The sequence below is a fragment of the Pleurodeles waltl genome, chromosome 4_2 (genome assembly GCF_031143425.1).
Source record: "Pleurodeles waltl isolate 20211129_DDA chromosome 4_2, aPleWal1.hap1.20221129, whole genome shotgun sequence".
In the NCBI taxonomy this organism is placed as follows: domain Eukaryota; kingdom Metazoa; phylum Chordata; class Amphibia; order Caudata; family Salamandridae; genus Pleurodeles; species Pleurodeles waltl.
The window spans coordinates 770,881,548-770,900,302 of NC_090443.1; the positions used below are offsets into that span (position 1 = coordinate 770,881,548).

At 43.1% G+C, this 18,755-nt stretch overlaps 1 protein-coding gene across 6 annotated transcripts in view; it reads left to right on the forward strand.

The window, feature by feature from the left end:
• SLC44A5 (solute carrier family 44 member 5) overlaps positions 1–18,755 on the forward strand; it is a 765,772-nt gene that overhangs the window by 477,501 nt on the left and 269,516 nt on the right. The window lies entirely within an intron of this gene.

Genomic DNA, 18,755 nt, shown 5'->3' on the forward strand with positions numbered 1-18,755 from the left:
GTACGTTTGATCAATACTGATGAATATTTTCCGACTTTGTCTATCATTCCTGCATTGTGTTCAATTTTTCGCTCCTTTAGCCTGCAAGTTTTATACTGTAGCTCGGCTCTTACAAACCGTTGCTGTTAAAGGGGAGAAAGAGACTTGCACAGAAGGTTACAAATCTTAAAATGTTGCTAAGAAATGACAATCATGAACAGAATGTTCCTGCTGCTTTGACCACACACAGTGCTTAGTTTGCAAAAGAATAAGCGCGGCCAGCACTGCCGAATGTCAGGGATGTCGAATATCAATAGAGCCTAGTCCAGATGCCAGCAGTACCTGGCATGCAGGCAGGGTGGGGAGGGGGATGGTGTTGGGCAAATGTGCTGTTGGTGTGTGCATTCATGTGTGGTGAGTTGTGTGTGTAAATAGTAAAGAAAAAGAAAAAAACACTTACCTTCCTTGTGGCATGACGCCTGACGTCCTCCTCACTCTGGTCTCCTGAGGCTCCAGCAAATTTCCTTACGTAATCCTGGCGCTGCTTTCATGCTGTTATCCAGTGTTAGACTTTGCATTCTTGGCGTGGTCGCCCCTAACATTTTGCCTCTGTTTCCCAGGTTGTTGATGTGTGCTGGACTTTCTTTTTACTGTTTCTGTTACTCTGGGCACTTTACCACTGCGATCCAGTGCTAAAGTGCAAGTGCTTCTATATAAAATGTGTATGTAATTGGCTTTCCATGATTGGGATATTTTACTGGTAAATCCCTAGTACAGTGCACCAAGAGGTGCCCAGGGCCTGTAAATCAAATGCTACTAGTGGGCCTGCAAAACTGGTTGTGACACCCACATTAGTAGCCCTGTAAACATGGCTCAGACCCGCCCCTGCAGTGTCTGTGTGTGCAGTTTCAAACTGCCAGTTTGACTTGCTAAGCGTACCTACTTGCCAGGCCTAAGCCTTCCCCTTTCTTACATGTAAGACACCCCTAAGGTGGGCCCTAGGTAGCCCTGTGGGCAGGGTGCAGTGTATGTTTAAGGTAGGACATATACTAATGTGTTTTTTATGTCCTGACAGTGAAATACTGCGAAATTCGTTTTTCACTGTTGCAAGACCTATCTCTCTCATAGGTTAACATGGGGGCTGCCTTTAAATATGATTAAAGTGTAGATTCCCTTTGGGAGCAGATAGACATGTGGAGTTTGGGGTCTTTGATCTCACAATTTAAAAATACATATTTTAGTGAAGTTGGTTTTTGGATTGTGTGTTTGAAAATGCCACTTTTAGAAAGTAGGCATTTTCTTGCTTCAACCATTCTGTGACTCTGCTTGTTTGTGGATTCCCTATCTGGGTTAGTTTGACAGCTGGGCTGTTTGCACCTCTCTCTAGACAGTGACACAAAGGGAGCTGGTGTGTAGCCTGCATATCCTGATGAGCCATCTGTGCTAGAAGGGAGGGGAGGAGTGGTCACATACACCTGAAAGTGCTGTGCCTTCCCTCATACAATGCAGTCTCCAACCCCCTGGTGTAAGTCTGGGGCCTGGCCTGGGCAAGGCAGGATCTCACAAACTAGAGAGACTTTTCTTTGAAGTAGGGCTACTTCAAAGGCAGAACTTGGTATAAGAGGGGCACCCAAACCCCTGAAAATTATATCACTTCTAGAAATCAAGAGGAACCTCTGCCAAGGAGAAGATCTGAAGAGCTGAGAAGTGCTGCCCTGCCCGTGACTGTGCTTTGTGGAGCTATCCTGCAGTTGCTGCTTCTGCCTATGAAAGGGGACAAAGACTGGACTTTGTTGTACATTCCTGCTCGTGAAGAAATCTCCAAGGGCTTAAACTGAGCTTGCCTCCTGTTGTTGATGTTTCAGGGCCATCAAAGACGTCCCCTGCCAGCACCTGGTCTCTCTGCTGAGACTCCTGCCCTGCCAAGTGGTGTCCTATCCAGTTCCTGGGCCCTTGAAAGGTGAAGCTGGCAGACCAAGACTGAAAACCCACGCACAGAATGCCATGCGGGGCAAATTTCTAAGCACCTTCGGATACACGGCTGCAAAACGGCGCGCCGATGGCTTCGTGGCTGAAATCTACGCTCCACATGCATCGCAGCTGGAAGATCGACACAACGCGGCTGGGGAAACGACACACAACACCCGCTAACGGAGGCTATTAACGTCGCAACCTCACATAGCGCGTTTTTCTGATACTGTGCGACCTGATTTTCGACGCAAACCTCGCTAGGCGCGTAAAAACAATGCAAAGCCTGCCCGGACCTGAGGTGGCTGTCCGAATCGACGTATTGCTGTCTTGTGGACAGAAAAAACGATGCACGCCGACCCGACCGGAGGAAGAACGACTCACGGTCTCGCTTGCTAGTGAGAAATCAATGCACCGCTGGCATTTTCCGATGCAAACTCACCCATGCGGTGTTATTTTGATGCAACCCAGGTTCTTTTTTACACTAACAGTGTTCCCCCTGTTTACTAAAGGATTTAAGACTCTTTTTGCTTTTTACTTCATAACTTGACTTGTGTATGTTGGGTTTTTCTCGTTTTGGTCTTGTTTTGTTTAGATAAATATTCTCTATTTGTCTAAACCTGTGTTGTGTCATTTTGTAGTGTTTTTACTGAGCTACTGTGCGTGTTGGTACAAATACTTTACACATTGCTTCTGAAGTTAAGCCTGTCTGATCGTGCCAAGCTACCAAGGGGATGAGCGGGGGTTAACTGAGGGTGAATCTCCTTTCACAGACTAGAGTGAGGGTCCTTGCTTGGACAGAGGGTAACCTGACTGCCAACCAAAGGCCCCATTTCTAACAACCAGCATGAAAGGAGCATCAGGATTGGAGGGAGCGGTGTCTCTCAGCGCTCTTGAGAGCACTGGAGGCCTGTGCTTTCTTTAACCCAGCTGTATTACATCAGCTGGGTTAAATAAGTTTAAAATGCGCATGTCTGGCTGGTCATTGCAAGACAGCCAGCCAAAAAGGCATGCACACTTTAAACTGTGCATAGCTGCCCACCCCGCACTGAAACTCAGTTCAGGATGGGTGGGTAGAAAATAAAATGGTAATAAATAAACTTTATAACCATTTTATTTTTCATCGGGGGGCATTTTAGGCAGTGGGCTGACGCTCCTGTGCCCTAAAGAAGGAACCGCTGCGGCTAGATACCACCTCATTCCTCTTTCTATCTCCGCCACACCTTCCATGCCCATTTACAGTCGTAGCTCGTGCTGCATGGAAGGGGCGGGCCGGCGTGGGGGTGGGTAAGGAGGGCTCCGGTATGAATAAAAATTAAATTACAACAATTTTTTGTAAAACTTACCTTGCTTGTCGCCGTGCCACTCCTCTCTCCCTCGTCGCTCCAGGCAGGCACAGACTCCCAGCCTGCCCTGCGCCAATCCTGACGCTGTTTAGAGCAGGGCACTTCCAGGAGGACAGAGAGCCTGTGCAGACTCTCTCTAGCCCAGCAACTGTGTTGCTAGGCCGTAGAGAGCCCTGTGCATATGTGTGTTTGGCCGGCCCGAGGCGGCTGGCCAAACACACATGCGCTCAGAACACTCCCCCCTCATGACTCGTCACCCCGTAGCTCCGTCCCTTTATAAGGAAATGGTAATAAGCACTGTTTATTTTAATTTCCCTGTAAAGGTTTGCAGCTGCTGCTGCTGGCTTGGGGGTGAGGGGGGGGGGGCAACGCTCCTCTGCCCAAGTGGAGGAGCCGCCCCTGCTCATTTATCTCACTCTGCCACGTTAGATTTCATCACTGCTTTCTCCCTTTGTGGATGTTTTTCTCTTTCTCCTCCTTTGCTCCTTCCTTTCTCTCTTGTACCAGGTAAAAGTCTGATAAAGGAAAATAAGTCCAGTCTCCAAAAAAACAGCGCCGGTGGACCCACCTGCAACCACCGGCTCTAATTAAGCACTGGACATCTTTTGTTCTATTTGGGCCTTTGTGATATCGATCTTCCATGCAAACATATCATTAAGAAACCCAAAAGCAACTAGCTGTGCAGCTTCCAAATTATTCTGTTTTTGTTAGCGATTAACATCTGTGGTACCACCTCAAGCCAGTATGCTGTGCTGAAGTTAGTTTACCCACAGTTCACTTTGTTTTCAACGATTAGCCATCTATACATCCATCCATCCTTCGGTCTCTGTGTATTATTATTTTTTTTTACCTTTGAGCACCGCTTCAATTTTTAACGCGCCCTCCCTAAAAAGGTTTGTCATACCCGCTTTATAATGTATATAACTTTTTCTATAATTTATATTTCAGTCTTGACCTATCTGTTTATTGTTGTTTCCTAATGGTTATTGGGTTTACTCAGTATTCTGTTTATAGAATTGCTTTTGTTCCGTTATTCTATATCCTGCTTTAGGTTTTATTGTTTGCTAATCCAAGAAGCAGGATCACTAGTGTTTAAATTAAGGTGCGTTTGTGAACATGTGAACTTTCTAGTCCCGCTGCCCCACCTGCTGGTCAAAATGTGAAAGACACTTATGAAAAATGTTATACATTTTGTACGGTATCACTGTCCTACCAATCTCCACTAAACATGACACAGTTCTGAATCTTGGTTCATTCTATCAGTGACCTACGATTCAAGGCTGTAACTATATAGTGCTTCTATTCCTCTCAGAGTCACCTCTCAATTTCCAAATCAAATGTGTTTTCAACGCTACCAATTGCAAAAAGTGTAAGGAATTGAAGAGCTCATATATTTGTTCAACAAAATGAAGAGTTCTTACACAGTTCAAATCATTCTTTTCATTGGTCCTGAAATGTTCTAAAATCCTGCGGGTCAGTGGGCATATTATATCTCTACCCAGAGTTTATTACGATAAAACACACTCTCAGAAGCAGTTATACATTGTTAATCAATTTAAAAATGGCAGTGATTTTTTTTGTTTAAGACTTGCTATCCTTTTCAAATGTGTATAATCTGTTCCTTGGATGTTTGCAAGCCACAGAGCATCTAAAAATATAAGAATTACATGGAAGTGCTAGGAGAGAATCTTGTTTTCTCTTTGTCCGTTCTCATAACAGCTTTTACTTTTTTTTAAGACCATAGTTTACTGAACAACAACGTATCGTGTTCATTAACATTTAAGTCTTGATCTGTTTTCAAGGAAACTGCAATATTATGTAGTGTTTTATGTGTGATCCCTTATATTACTCAATTTGTAATAAACATTGTAATGCTCTTTTTGGATCCTTTTCACATCTATGAAGTTGATCCTTGCCTTTTTCAATAAATAATGCTTAAATACTGCAAACCATCTTAAATGCTAGAGTTCACCAAAAGGAAGTCTATTGTAAATGACTTGAGCTGTCATGAAGAATCATAGGCCAGATTTAAAGAAAAGTGTCGCAGCATGGTGCTGCGCCAAAATAGGCAGCGTCAAGTTGCGTTACTTTAGAAACACATGGGTGCGCCGTATTTAAGGGAATACGGCACACCCCTGTGTTTCCCCTTGCGCTGGCGCTAAATTTAGCTGCCAGCGCAGGCATGCTTGCACCATCATGCAAGGATGTCTGTGTTGAGGGGTGTGATTGTTTATGTGCGGGAAGGTGTCCCTTCCTGCACATAAACAATCACTAATGGCGCTTTGGCACTTCTGTGTGTGCTGCACAATGCACAAAGTGTCATTTTCAAATGATTGTTTATGTGCAGGAAGGGACACCTTCCCGCACATAAACAATCATTTCTGGCATTTTGCATTTTCTATGTGTGCGGCAGAATGCAGCACGTATAGAAAAAGCAAAAAACAAGGAGGAATAAATGTATTCCCTTGGGGGTGGCATTAGATTTTGGCGCTGCCTCAGGTTTACAAAATTTCATAAATCTGAGGCAGCGCCAAAATGCAATGGGTGTTTCTGTGGCACGCCCCATCAACACCCATTGCACGCCCCTTCCACGCACAGTGCTGTGTGCCATATTTACAAGGTGGCGTTAAGCTGCAAAAAGTGGCTTAACTCCACCTCCTAAACACAGCGCTGCGCTTAGCACCACAGGAGCATCACAAAAAGTAACTCTCCTGTGGCGCTAGGGGCCTATATATACGGCCCCACATTTGTTCCTCTTTCTGATGTACGAGTTGATAAAATAATTCTCAATTACAACTTTCAAATAAGAAAATACTATTTTTAAATTGCATTCTATGCATTGCCAACTGAATATAAAACTTCATTTCCAAGCCAAATACTACTATTCATAATATTTCCAAATTCAACAAAATAATCTTCTTCCAGCTCCTACTTCTAGGGAGACTGAATCCTTTGACTCCTGCTGACAGCTCCATATCCGTTGTTCAAACTATTTTTCCCATTTTGATGGCAGCAATACTTTACAATCTCGCCTTCTCAAATCCAAATCAATCATAATTCCTCTCTGGGCCATATTTCATACTTTAAAGATCTACTTGCTGTGTTGCAACAGATATCACACCATTTCTGATTGATCTCTAGTTGATACCGTCAGACACTAAAATGCATAGCATGTATCATTCGCAAAGTGTACAGCAGGGCTGCTCAGCTACATGGAGGATTAATTGCACCCAACTGGAAGTCTAGAAGTATATTCCACTTAATCATGGAAATTCAGACAATACAAACAAATCCAAGACATGAACTATTCCTCTTGCGAAACACGTAAACTCTGGAATCATCTCTTGGATAATGTAGGTTGCAATAGCAGCCTAATATTCTTACAGAAAGACTTACAGTCTCATCTTTTTCAGAAAGTAGCTGAATGTCGTATCCTTTTTCATTCTCCCTCTCTTCCTTACCTTCTTCAAGCTACAGTGTTCTTGGGACCAGCAAAATCATCTCTTCATCGATGATAAATCAAGAAGGAAGATTATATTTTGCCTGTTCTCTTTCACAGAGTCTACCCTCCATCCCATCCTGAAACATAATGTTTACCTTGGTGTTCACTAGTTATCCAATAAAGAATATTATTGTTTTCATAGTTGGGAGAAGGTTGGTTTCAGACGATGTCCAATTTTCAAGGTGTGTCATGCTCATCCAATTGTTCCAAGGATTTTCCAACATCAATGAAATTTTCCTGACAAGCAAACACATGCTGATACAAGAGGCTATGTTATCACTGTGAGAATTTCAAGTTCATATTTTGATATTGGTCCTATATACTATAGTAAAAACCTAAAACAGAAATGAATTCAAAAGGAATTGAATGCCATGAAATCATCTAATGTAGGATCATTGTCTGCAGTGTGGGTTAGTGTGTGGAGCTCATGTAAATATTGCTTACATTGGCTTTTATTTCTTTCTGTCTTTAGAAATAGATGTAGATTAAGTAGATATATTCCAGATGGGAATTCCGCTCAATGTGTTACATTTCTTTCTTTCTGTCTTTATAAATAGAAGTAGATTAAGTAGATGTATTCCAGATGGGAATTCCGCTCAATGTGTTACATTTCTTTCTTTCTGTCTTTATAAATAGAAGTAGATTAAGTAGATGTATTCCAGATGGGAATTCCGCTCAATGTGTTACAAGTGAGAAAATATTATAGTCAATAAGGATACTTAGGTGTAACAATATATTTGGTATAATTCTAGGTATTCTGTGGCTGTGGAGGAGATTACTTTAGTTAGCTGTTGGTTACATGTGTACATTTCCATTCAGGATCAGACATTGGTAATATATTCTGGTGTGCTCAGTTGCTCTAACCTCTGATTCCACTTACCAGATAATGAATTTTTGCTTTACCATGCAGCGTTTACCAGTAATGGTCTTGTTTCAAAAGATCATCACTCAGGGATCTTCTGAAGAGCAGCCTCTTGGCTGTGTTGTATCAGGAATGCATTTGTCTCAAGATTCTTCTACATGTTTACTTTGGGGCAGATTTGTGGGTCCATAGAATTCAGGTACCCCTAAACTGAAAATCTGCAAAGCTGTAAACATAGTGCTCCTGAAGGAGACCTCTTTGGAATGTTCCAACATTGAGAGACCCTTCAATAGCCTCCTCATCATATAATCTTAAGTGGGTACTTGCCCCAGAACATTTAAGCACAGGTTCTGGCAGGTGGCTGCATATTTTCGTACCCAGGGTCTAGCAGTTGTATTAGGGTGTACTGGTTTCCACATGTGCATTAAGTCCAGATGGGGAGAAGAGGGACCTTTCATATTCAATTTCTGTTGTATGTTTGTATGTTCCTGAGGTTGTCACACCTAATGAGCATATCCCTTGGAATATTAACTGAGATCATCAGAACTTGTGTGTTTGGCAAATGCTTTTACACATTACCTGTTCATTTGTCATTAGAAATACCTGCAACTGCTTGCAGCATCCATTTTTTGATGAATGTCAGTTGCGAGATGGAGTAAGGCTGCTGTCAACAATAGGTAAACCCACACCACACTTCTTCCCCCTCTACTGTTTTCCAGGGCTTTGGTAGGGAAGACATATATATACCCCCCCCAGAGCTTCCCCTACAAGGTATGCCTGGTCATCTGCATGTATGCATTCACCATGGCATGGATTCTGTGGAGAGGACACCCAGAAAACTATCTAAGAAGGGAAAGACCATCTCAGCATCATTGACTGCACCCTTTGAATTTGTAGGATGGAAGGGCAGTGATTGAAATGAAGCTGTGTTTTTGTGAACACATTTCTTCACTGTACCACCTTCTGCTAGTGTCATTTTGGCTGTGCCCTGGCTATGCTTCTATGGTAGTGGTCCAGTTCCTGCTTGGCTTGGAAAGTAGCTGGATTGAGAGAGTACTGTGTGGCCTTAAAGTAGTCTTGTCTGCCTGTGGAATTGTACCTATTTCTTTGGTCCTGACAGAGGTCGCTCCCATATTAATCAAAGATGATCCCTGAGAGTGTGGAGTTTTCGGTGCAGAGATTTTAGTCCTCCCCTGGGTTGAGAAATATTCTCATATTCGATGATTGGCACAACTAGCCCTAAACCCTCGAGGGCAAACTGCCTTGGCTCATAAAACAAACAAACTCTGAGTAACTATGCCTTTGTTTTGCAGGCCACCACATACACTGCCTGCTTTGTTTTTGTATTATTTTAGGTGTTTGCAGAAACTAATGTTGCTAACACTAAATTATTCTGACGTGTAACAAAGTAACTCCATTCTGACAGAAGAACTGTGATCTTCCTTTTGATTTTGTACTAACCATGATCATTTAGTAACTGTGATTGCTATATGTTTGCAAACATTGCTTAATCTTACCACTGGTCCCATAGCTCCATTGCTGTTGTATTGTACTTTTGTTTATCAGGATTGCCCAGTGTTAATAGTAATTTAATGAACACAAACACTCTCTATAGCCGAAATAACAACCAGTCAGTTTTACTACTATACTCACTGTTCCATTGCTTTTTTTAATTGCTTTTTGTGTACTTTCTACAATTTGAATTACCATTGATACTGTAAATCTGGCTGGACATTCACATTGTTGATGCAATTGTGATAACTGTGTTGTACTGTATCTGGGTGTGTTGTACTGTATCCTCATACCTAGGCCTTAACTCCTCGTCCATGTCTACCAGAAAAGTGAATGAGGCTTAGGATCATCTGTACAACAGTGTTTTGTGATTGTAAAGGCCACAATTCACAAAATCACATACTGTGCATTTCTATAATGCCTTTGTGCAATCTACAGAAATCATTTTAGCAATTGGAGAAGTCTTCTCTACTTTCAAAATATCTTTTTGGCACCCTTTCTGAATTGCAAATGAGAGAAGGTATGAAAGAGGCACTCCCCTCCTACTTCCCCCCTAAGTCTCAACCGCAATGGCAGTTGTAAACTATTGATCAGTTACAGACCTAGGAGTTGGATTGGTAACTGGTCTGCAAAGGGGAAACTGTTCTCTCTGGATAACGTACCTTTTGGGAATCATTGTGAGTGGCCTTTGTGAGTGGACCGTAGCATAGCAAATCACTGCATGGTCAACCCAGTGTATTCTCTACCTGGTAGCATTTTTCTAAAGCAGCACCTTCTATAAGAAGGACATGGGCTGCTGTAAGAAATTGTTTCCAGGCAGAGAATGTGAATGCAGGCATGGTGGGCTGCCGACCCATATAACTCTCCACTTGTTTGTTTGCAGCCAGTTCCAGGGGGTTGCACAATGCCTCCTGTCTAAATACATTTTCATGACACTGGTCTGGAGGGGAGTCTTTAGTCAACCTGAAGCTACCTTTCTAGTCCTGGAACATATTCATTAAGATTTGATGGCAGCTTACTGTTTTTCTGATTAATAATACTAAACAGACCCCACTCAAGTAAAGTTCCCCTTGAATGTAATGCCCAGACCAACTACTGACAACTCTGTGAGCGTGCCATGTGTGTGCTGTATGTAGGTGACTGGTAGCATAACTCCATGGTTACTGTGGGTGTTTAGTTGCACAGACCTGTGGAATTCAGTTTGGAAAGCCCTAGTAAACCACAGCAGAAGATGAAAGGTTGGGGTACAGTCACATCAGACAGCAATGACATTATAGGGAGGGTATTTCTTTAATAGTTGGAAGACTCGACTGAAGCTAAAAACATATTTTCTGATGCGGAATATGGTTTCCGTACAAGATTAGGCACAGTAGAACAGTCCCTGAATTTATTCTTGCTAATGGGGAAATATGTCGAAGCCAGGAGAGGTTCTTTACCCATGTGTTTATGGACCTCTCTGTGATTTTGACATGACATTGTGGACAAGGGAAGCTATGGGACCTGGTGGATGTGGCGGGCACTGAAAATTCTTTGATAGACTTTCTCAAGCGTCTGCATTGGGGTATGACTGTTCAAGTCTGATATGATCCGTACAGAGAATGCATCCCCTTTATCAGGGCCAATCGAGGTATTAGGCAGGGTAATATTTTAGCCCCTTTTTTATTCTAATGTTATATCTATGCTCTTGATTCAGAGCTAGTGAAAAAAAGGGAAGGATTTACCAAAGGTCGGGACCGCTCAGTCCTTTCTTACTTTATGCACATGAGGTAGTTTTATTAGCCTGCACAGCAAATGGCTTGCAGATTTTACTTGATTTTTTTAACAATTTTATCGGCAATCTTGAATTAAGAATGAACCTTCAGAAATCTTATATAATGACCAGTGGCCCTCAAAATACACCTACACAAAAGTATTCAATAAGTGGGGCCACTGTAGCCAAGGTTAAAAATTTTAACTTCTTAGGAATTATCTTTGATGGCAATCTAAAACGGGAAAGTTTATAATCCAAAGAGCACAGAAATGTTGAGGGGCAGGTAAAGCAATTTTTGAATTTGTGAAGAAACTCGGTCATAAGCCCATGAAAGAAATTATTTTATCGTATAAAAGCAAATGTCTCTCCATTGAGACATATGAGTCAGGAGTGTGGGGCCATACTAAGCCAGGGAATTTGCAAACCTTCAAAAATACATTTTTATGCAGGCTGCTGGCAATTCCCAGGAGTAACACAAGCTATATTGCTCACTCAGAATTAGGCCTTCCTTTTTGGAAGACTTTGTGAAGATCACATCTTTACTCCTTTGGATAAGGATATGGCATTCTCCTGTGGCTACATTTTCTTGAATGTAACTCAATGACTGTATTAAACAAGATAATATGGTCTTGATTCCATGGTTGGTCTATGTGAAGCAAGCTCTCCTTGATTTTGGAATTCCAAACTTTTTTTTCCCTTCCCAATAGAACGGATAAAAATTCCGAGACACACATGAAGGTATAGAAATGATGTTAGATCTTCTAGAGTGCTATCAATGGGTACTGCTCTTCGTTACTTACCAAACTTGAGCGCAAAAGATGTGGAACCATCATTAATGTGGATAGTTAACCCCAAATACAGATTTTACCTCAGCCGTTTTAGATTAAGCGCAGTGCATATTTGGCATTTTTTTCTACAGTGAGGTACTTGGCTGCAGTCACTGCATTGCTATCCTTTTGATAACATTTCACAGCAATCTACCTGCTCATTTTATGTTTTTTGTAAACTTTACAACACACTGAGATTCCACTTCTTATACCCTATATTGCATGTCAATAGGTTTACAGTTTTTAAACCATTTACATTCTCAGCCTGCTTGTTATGCAGTTATTTGCTGTATTCGCTGGGCACTAAGGATCAGAAAGCAATATGCTAGCTAAGGCTTTTCAAAATGTCAATTTTGGCTATGGTGGCACTGTTATCACACAAGATTTTAATCCTCTACATTTACTGACATTTTAAAATTTTTAGAATGAATTGAGTATACTTTTTTTTATTGAATGTTTTAAAGTTGCCGTGTTGATCTATAACTGCCTTTATTTTTGTATTCTGATGTGTTTTATTACGGATGTGATGATATTTTTTATGCAATCGCCAAATTAATGTTTTTGTCTGACTGACTGACTTGGGTAGCCATGGTGACATGATTGTCGATGAAAATACCAAGGTTCTTGGCATGGGTGGTCGGGGTGGGTGTGAGTTGAGTTCTGCCGGCCACGAGGTGGAGACCCATGGTGATGATTTCCAGGTGAAAATCACAGCTTATGTTCTTGTTGGTGTTCAGTTTGAGGCAGTTGGTTTTCATAAACCACAAAGCTTTTCTTGGCTCAGATCTGCTTGTGTTAATGTCTTAGTGAAGTTTTAAAGGTGTTCCCATCATTGTTGCCCCTGCTCATCCCCTATCTGTGCTCCAGTTGCTTGCAGTGGCATTTAGACATCTGAAGGTCCATCGTGTACCAGCTGACTTGTGGTCTGGATCTTTTTGGAGATGGAGTTTGGGAGGCTACTGCTGGGTGCACGTCAGTGTTTTATGAGTTTGGTAGTCCATGTGTCTTCTGAGGCCTTGTTCCACTCTTGGCGGTTAGGTTTGGCCCTGTTGGTTCTGAGGACATACAGGATGGGAATGGTGAATTTGATGAGGATGTGCTTGGTCCAGGTGCACTGTGTTGGTGTGTATATTGTGATGAAGGTTGTAAATGTGGGGTCCATTGGGTGTCCAGCAGCATGGGTGGGTCCTTCTACCTCTTGGTTGGACCAAGGTTCCCCAGGTCTTCAAGCAGGGTGGTGGTGTTTGGGTTGGTGTGGTCTTCCAGATGGATGACCAGTCTGACTACTTGGTTCCAGGTCCATTTTCTTCATGGCCAAGGAAGGGAGTGCTCCTCGGAGTCCTCAACAGCCAATCTTCCAGAGGTGAGAGAACATCAATTGAAGTCTGTTCCACCTTGCTGAAAGAGCTGTGGGTCTGCTTCCCCAACAGCAGGAGCAGGCTAACTTGTACTGACTTTGGAGGGAGCTGACACTGCAGTCTGATGACATGTGACTGCCAGTGGTGAGAGGGCCCTTGTTGTTTGGGTGCTTTGATCACCTGGGCCTCAGCTGTTGCTTATCACAGCCACCTCATTCCTTGTCCAACAAGGAGAGAAGGAGGTTGGCAACCCATGCACGTTACTGCTGTAAACCATGAGCACTGCTGCTGTCTGCGGACCTCACACTCAAACTTTTCCAGTGCCCAATACTTGAAGTAAGCAAACCAAGTGAACTCTACTGTAGTGCAGCTATTTTTAATATAGCTTTATGCACGTTAGGTTAACATATTAGGCCTCTGTGCACTTTGCCCTGGATAAATTTTATTCCGCCTCGCACTGCTATTTTACAATAGCCAGTTTTACGGTCTTGTTTTATTCTTTCTATCACACTGTTTAGCTTAGTTCAGCACTGTGTTCTCAAACACTGCATTCTTGCTTACCCTGTGCTTCAGTCAAGGCTACAGTCTGGTACATTGCCGGTACATTGTGGTAGATGTTCCCAGCCCTTTGCTCAGGTATGGGGGTTGATTGTACTCCCGGGGGAACCTGAAAGGCAGGATTATAGCTTCACATGCTGTGCTCATAATATAACTTAGAGAGAACTTAATATAGTTGCACTATGATAGCCTTATTCTTGTGCTTCACTCTCATCGTTACTATTTTAATCCTACTGTGTTGTTTCGTTCTGGTTATTGCAGCTCACACCTTACTATACAAAATGCAGTCGTTTTATTAAACCAATCTTTAAAACTTAAACTGCCTTTGTCATTTTTATATGAGACCGTACTGTGCATGAGAGCACCGGTTGTGACCTGAGTGACCACAACTTCCCTGGGAAGTACTAAGATGTCACTCACTCGGCTGCCCAATTGTCTCTTCCCTTTGGGAGAGATAAGGCACTGTTAGTTAGCCGGAGCATAACCCGGATTTGGGGTGACAAGGGTCCTTCACCGTGGGTCCGACTTAGTCCCCCACACTGAATATGATCTTGCCACCCAAAAATCCAGTAGTCTCAATAGGATAATGAGAGCCTACGCGACATGGCGCAGCCAACGATTGGTCAGGCTCTAATTTTCGGGTCCACCGGTATATCTCGGTCTCATATAATATAATAATCCCTCAGTTCCGTATACGGAGACGTCGTGGTACTGAGGACTTCCACCACCGTTGTATAGGTAACCCTATTTACAGCGGATGGTTGTTCAAGCTTGAACCTTATAAGGAAAAAAAAACTTTTTGGTGTCCTTCCCTAGATTCATGGTGCTTTACTGATGGCGAATCCCCAGGTTATACAAATTGCCCTTAACATGAGACAACCGCTCACAGCACATTTACTAGCACACGGCCTTACGGCCCAGGGTGGTCCAGTCACGTTTGTGGTGGATGCCCACGCAGCCTATAGAACATAACTTTTTAAATCTTGGGTCACATTTCCAGCAGTTGATGGGAACACACATACATTCCATACATATACAGTAGCAAACGCGCCTGGACAATACAGGGCGTACGCATATTTGGAGATACCTCTATCTTATCAAGACCATAATAATTGGCTTGATGGCACCCTACCCCATACAGTGTTACCAGTAAGGTTAGGTCCACTAAGTAATGAAGGTCTGACCTGGCCTTTATTGGCCACCTACACACCACATCCTGCCGCTGCGAATATGGCGGTGGCTGAGGTTTGACGCTTATATACTGACTTAACGGCAATATATAGACGCTTAGTACAATTTGTAATGCAGACACTAAATACAAACCCAGCGCATGCTGCTCCAGCACAACCGCATGCAGTAACACCAGGTATTAATCCAGTGACTGTACACTCTATTATGGGTAAAGTCCCAGCAAAACGAGAGGAGACTCCGTTTTGGCTGACACAAAAAATGAATACGCTGGAGGCGGTATTTCCCCATACGGGACCTCAGGACAAACATAGGATATTAACCATGTGTTTACCCTTTGGGATGGTTCCCACAGTGGAACATTGTAATACATGGGGCACGGTGTTTGCCGCACTCTTTACCACGGCATACGGTACACCGACACTAGCCAACCTACTGCAAGTGCTTAAACAAATTCAGGATGAATACGGGGCTGCCCCAGCCCCAGCCTTAGATTTAGGAATGCAACTGATAGGCAATTTTGCCACGGTTTCTTTAATAATCCTAAACAATCTTAAAGGGGAAGCAGTTGCGCTAGCAGTGCGTATGGGTCTTCGTAACATTCCGCAACAAGATCGGGAGCAGGAACTGCCTAAAATAATAGCAGAAACATATTCCAGTATTGGTCGGATAGCCTGGGGGCTCGACCACAAAAATCTCAGATTCAGGGGAAAATTAATAAAGGCAATACGAAACAGCAACCTGAGGGTAATAAGAAGCGCTGGGAGAAAAAACAACAAACACCTAAAAAGGAAAGGGGAGAATGTCCGCGAACGGAGACCACGCAGAACAGGTATAATCTCAGAAATAGGGATAATATTAAAACGCCTGATAGATATCAATATACTGATACACGCCAATCTCGTTCCTTTCAGGACTCATCGGGAAAGAGAAATGAGACAGGTGGGCGGTCAGAGCGGAGATCAGAGTACGTGAAACCGAGACAGGAATCACAACGCTCTTCAGAGGTTTCTGTCAAGAAGGAAGAGAAACCAATACAACAAAAACAGCAGATTAAAAAGAAAAAGGTGACAGCAGTCTCAGTTAGACATGCCACTCAGGAAGACGGTTCTCTTGAAGAACAAGACATGGGCTCTAGCACTGCTAGACAGCGCGGCAGAGGTCACAATAGTTTGCCGGAATCTTCTAGAGCATCTGGAGGTGAAAGCAACTGATGACTTCATACAAGTAGAAACAGCAGACATGCGTGTCTCTGAACCCGATAGGGTGTATACAGTGACTTTACAATTGGAAGGAGACATTGAACGCACTATACACGCAATCTTTTGGGATCGTGTAGTTAAGATATATGACATTTTTCTGGCTGTCAAGGATTGGCCGCCAGATTTTGTCCGCACCTGCCCAGCTGGGGAGGGGGTTATTAAACCTTCCTTCTCGCCCCTTGTTCCGGAGGAACTCACTGAGTCCTATTCTGTGAAATGGGCTCTCGCACAGGCACCTGCGTTATATAGAAATCACGTTGGGTGGGATAGGGATTCTCCATATCATGTAATTCCTATAAAAGGTGAGCCTCAGCCACAACCGCAGTATCCCATAAAACATGAAGCAAGGGCACCCGTGAGAGAAATACTTACACAGTTAGAATACCAGGGGGTAATTGAACCCTGTGTCACACCGATGAATAATCCCTTATTCCCTGTAGCTAAACCGGACCATTCATATAGAATAGTCTTAGACTACAGACATTTGAATGGACATACACGCACATTTGCTATACAAAATTCACATAGCACTGCACTAATGAGCAACATTGTGCGAAAGAAATATAAAACAACTTTGGATATCTCGAATGGATTCTTCTGCCAGAATATAGCCCCTGAAAGCAGGGATTTAACCAGCTTTAGCACACTAGGCTCCCAGAAAAATTCTGTCGTTTGCCTCAGGGGTATAAGAACAGCCCAGGACTGTTTACAGCTCGTGTGACTGATATTTTGCACGAGCTCGACCCTGAAGCGTTGTCATACGTGGATGATATATATCTCATGGATGACGACTTGCTACAACATTTAAGACAGGTAGCCTGGATTGTTGTAGGGTTTGCCGAAATCGGCTACAAATTTAACTTAAAAAAATCGAAAATTGCCTTCCTCAGTGTCATATTCCTGGGATATGAGCTGTTGAGTGAAGGTAAGAGCCTAGCACCACAATTCTTAGAAAAATGTGCACAATTGCAACCACCAAATACAATTAAGAAACTCCAATCATTGTTGGGCTTTCAAAATTTTGGCAGAACATACATTCCTGATTATGCTACACGCATAAAACCTTTATATGAATTAATACGTCCTGATTTTTCTAGCAAATTCTGGACAATTGAACATACACATACTCTTCGGGAGTTACAAGCAGATATGCTGGCAGCAAAACATCTACACACACGGGACAATAAGACACATTTTGTCATCAGGGTGATGGCTGGGGCTATTGGGTTTACTTATGTCACATTTAATGAAGGTGAGACAGTCCCCATAGCATACAAGTCACACTTGTATTCTGCTGCCGAGCAACGATTTGCACCCACAGAGAAAATTCTCACTGCTGTACAGATGGCTGTTCTTAAAGAAAGACCTCTGGCCCAGGGAAAACGCATTATTGTTGTTTCTCCTATTCCAGCCCTTGAGGCTGTTGCAAAAGCTAGTGTCCCGAACGCAAAAGCACTCCACCCAAGATGGATACAATGGGCCACGTCCTTGACAGCCACTGATGTAGACTACATTTTTGCCCCAAAGTTACAAACTCAGGAATTTCTACAATATGAAGTTGAATATCCAGTTCCCGCTGACACATTGCCTATTGCCCAATATCAGGTAGTCATGTACACCGATGGCTCTGCGCAACCAGCGATAGGAACAGAACATCAATATTCTGCTGCATGTGCGGTTGTGAGCGGCTATATGGAGGGGGAGAAATTCTGCCCCCAACATACTTATACCCAGACCTTAGGGGATTGTACTGCACAATTGGCTGAGCTAAAGGCTCTACTAATGGCACTGGAACATACGGATCTGATACAGTACACACTGATTGTTTGTGATTCGTATTATTGCGTCCAGTCTTTTAACGAATTCTTACATTACTGGTGCTTGAATGGGTTCAGAGATTCAAAAGGCAACACCATTAAACACAGACTTCTGTGGGGGAAGGTAGCAGACCTGAAGGAGTCGCTACCCAAAGTCCATGTTGTGCATACACTTGGACACCAGCACGTTGGCATACACGTTGCTGGGAATACTTTGGCTGATGAAGCCGCAAAGTCGGCAGTGGCTGTTGCCACTGTAGCTGCAGTGACTTGTTCGAGTACCAAACCAGACACGGAGATTATGGCTGCCATAAGAGCTACGGTTGATGGCAAGCCTTATCCAAAAGGATTTCCGTATAAATATCAATATTTTATGGGAAGTATGCTGAACGCTGAAGTAAAAATTCATAGCGTAGGTGTACGCGACATCCCCAATAAAGATGTAAGACCACAATTGATTAAAGCAGCGCATGAGGGGGTGGCATCTGCACATGCAGGCGTGGCAGCTACAATTTCACTATTACAGGCCCACTATTGGTGGCCTGGTCTCTATAAAGAGGCCAAGCAGTATGTCCTTTGTTGTGACATCTGTCAACAAATTAAAGTTTCAACAGCTAAGCGCCCGCCGCAGACACCCCTCTTAATCTCAAACAGACCATTACAATGTGTGTACCTGGATCATTGTGGTCCATTAACATCGGATAGTGCATACAAATATATCCTAGTCGCTGTTGATTCCTGCTCCAGATTTGTGTGGGTGTGGCCACAACGCTCGGCTGACGCTCGGACTTATATTAAAGATTTGCGAGTCTTTGTCGGTACATAT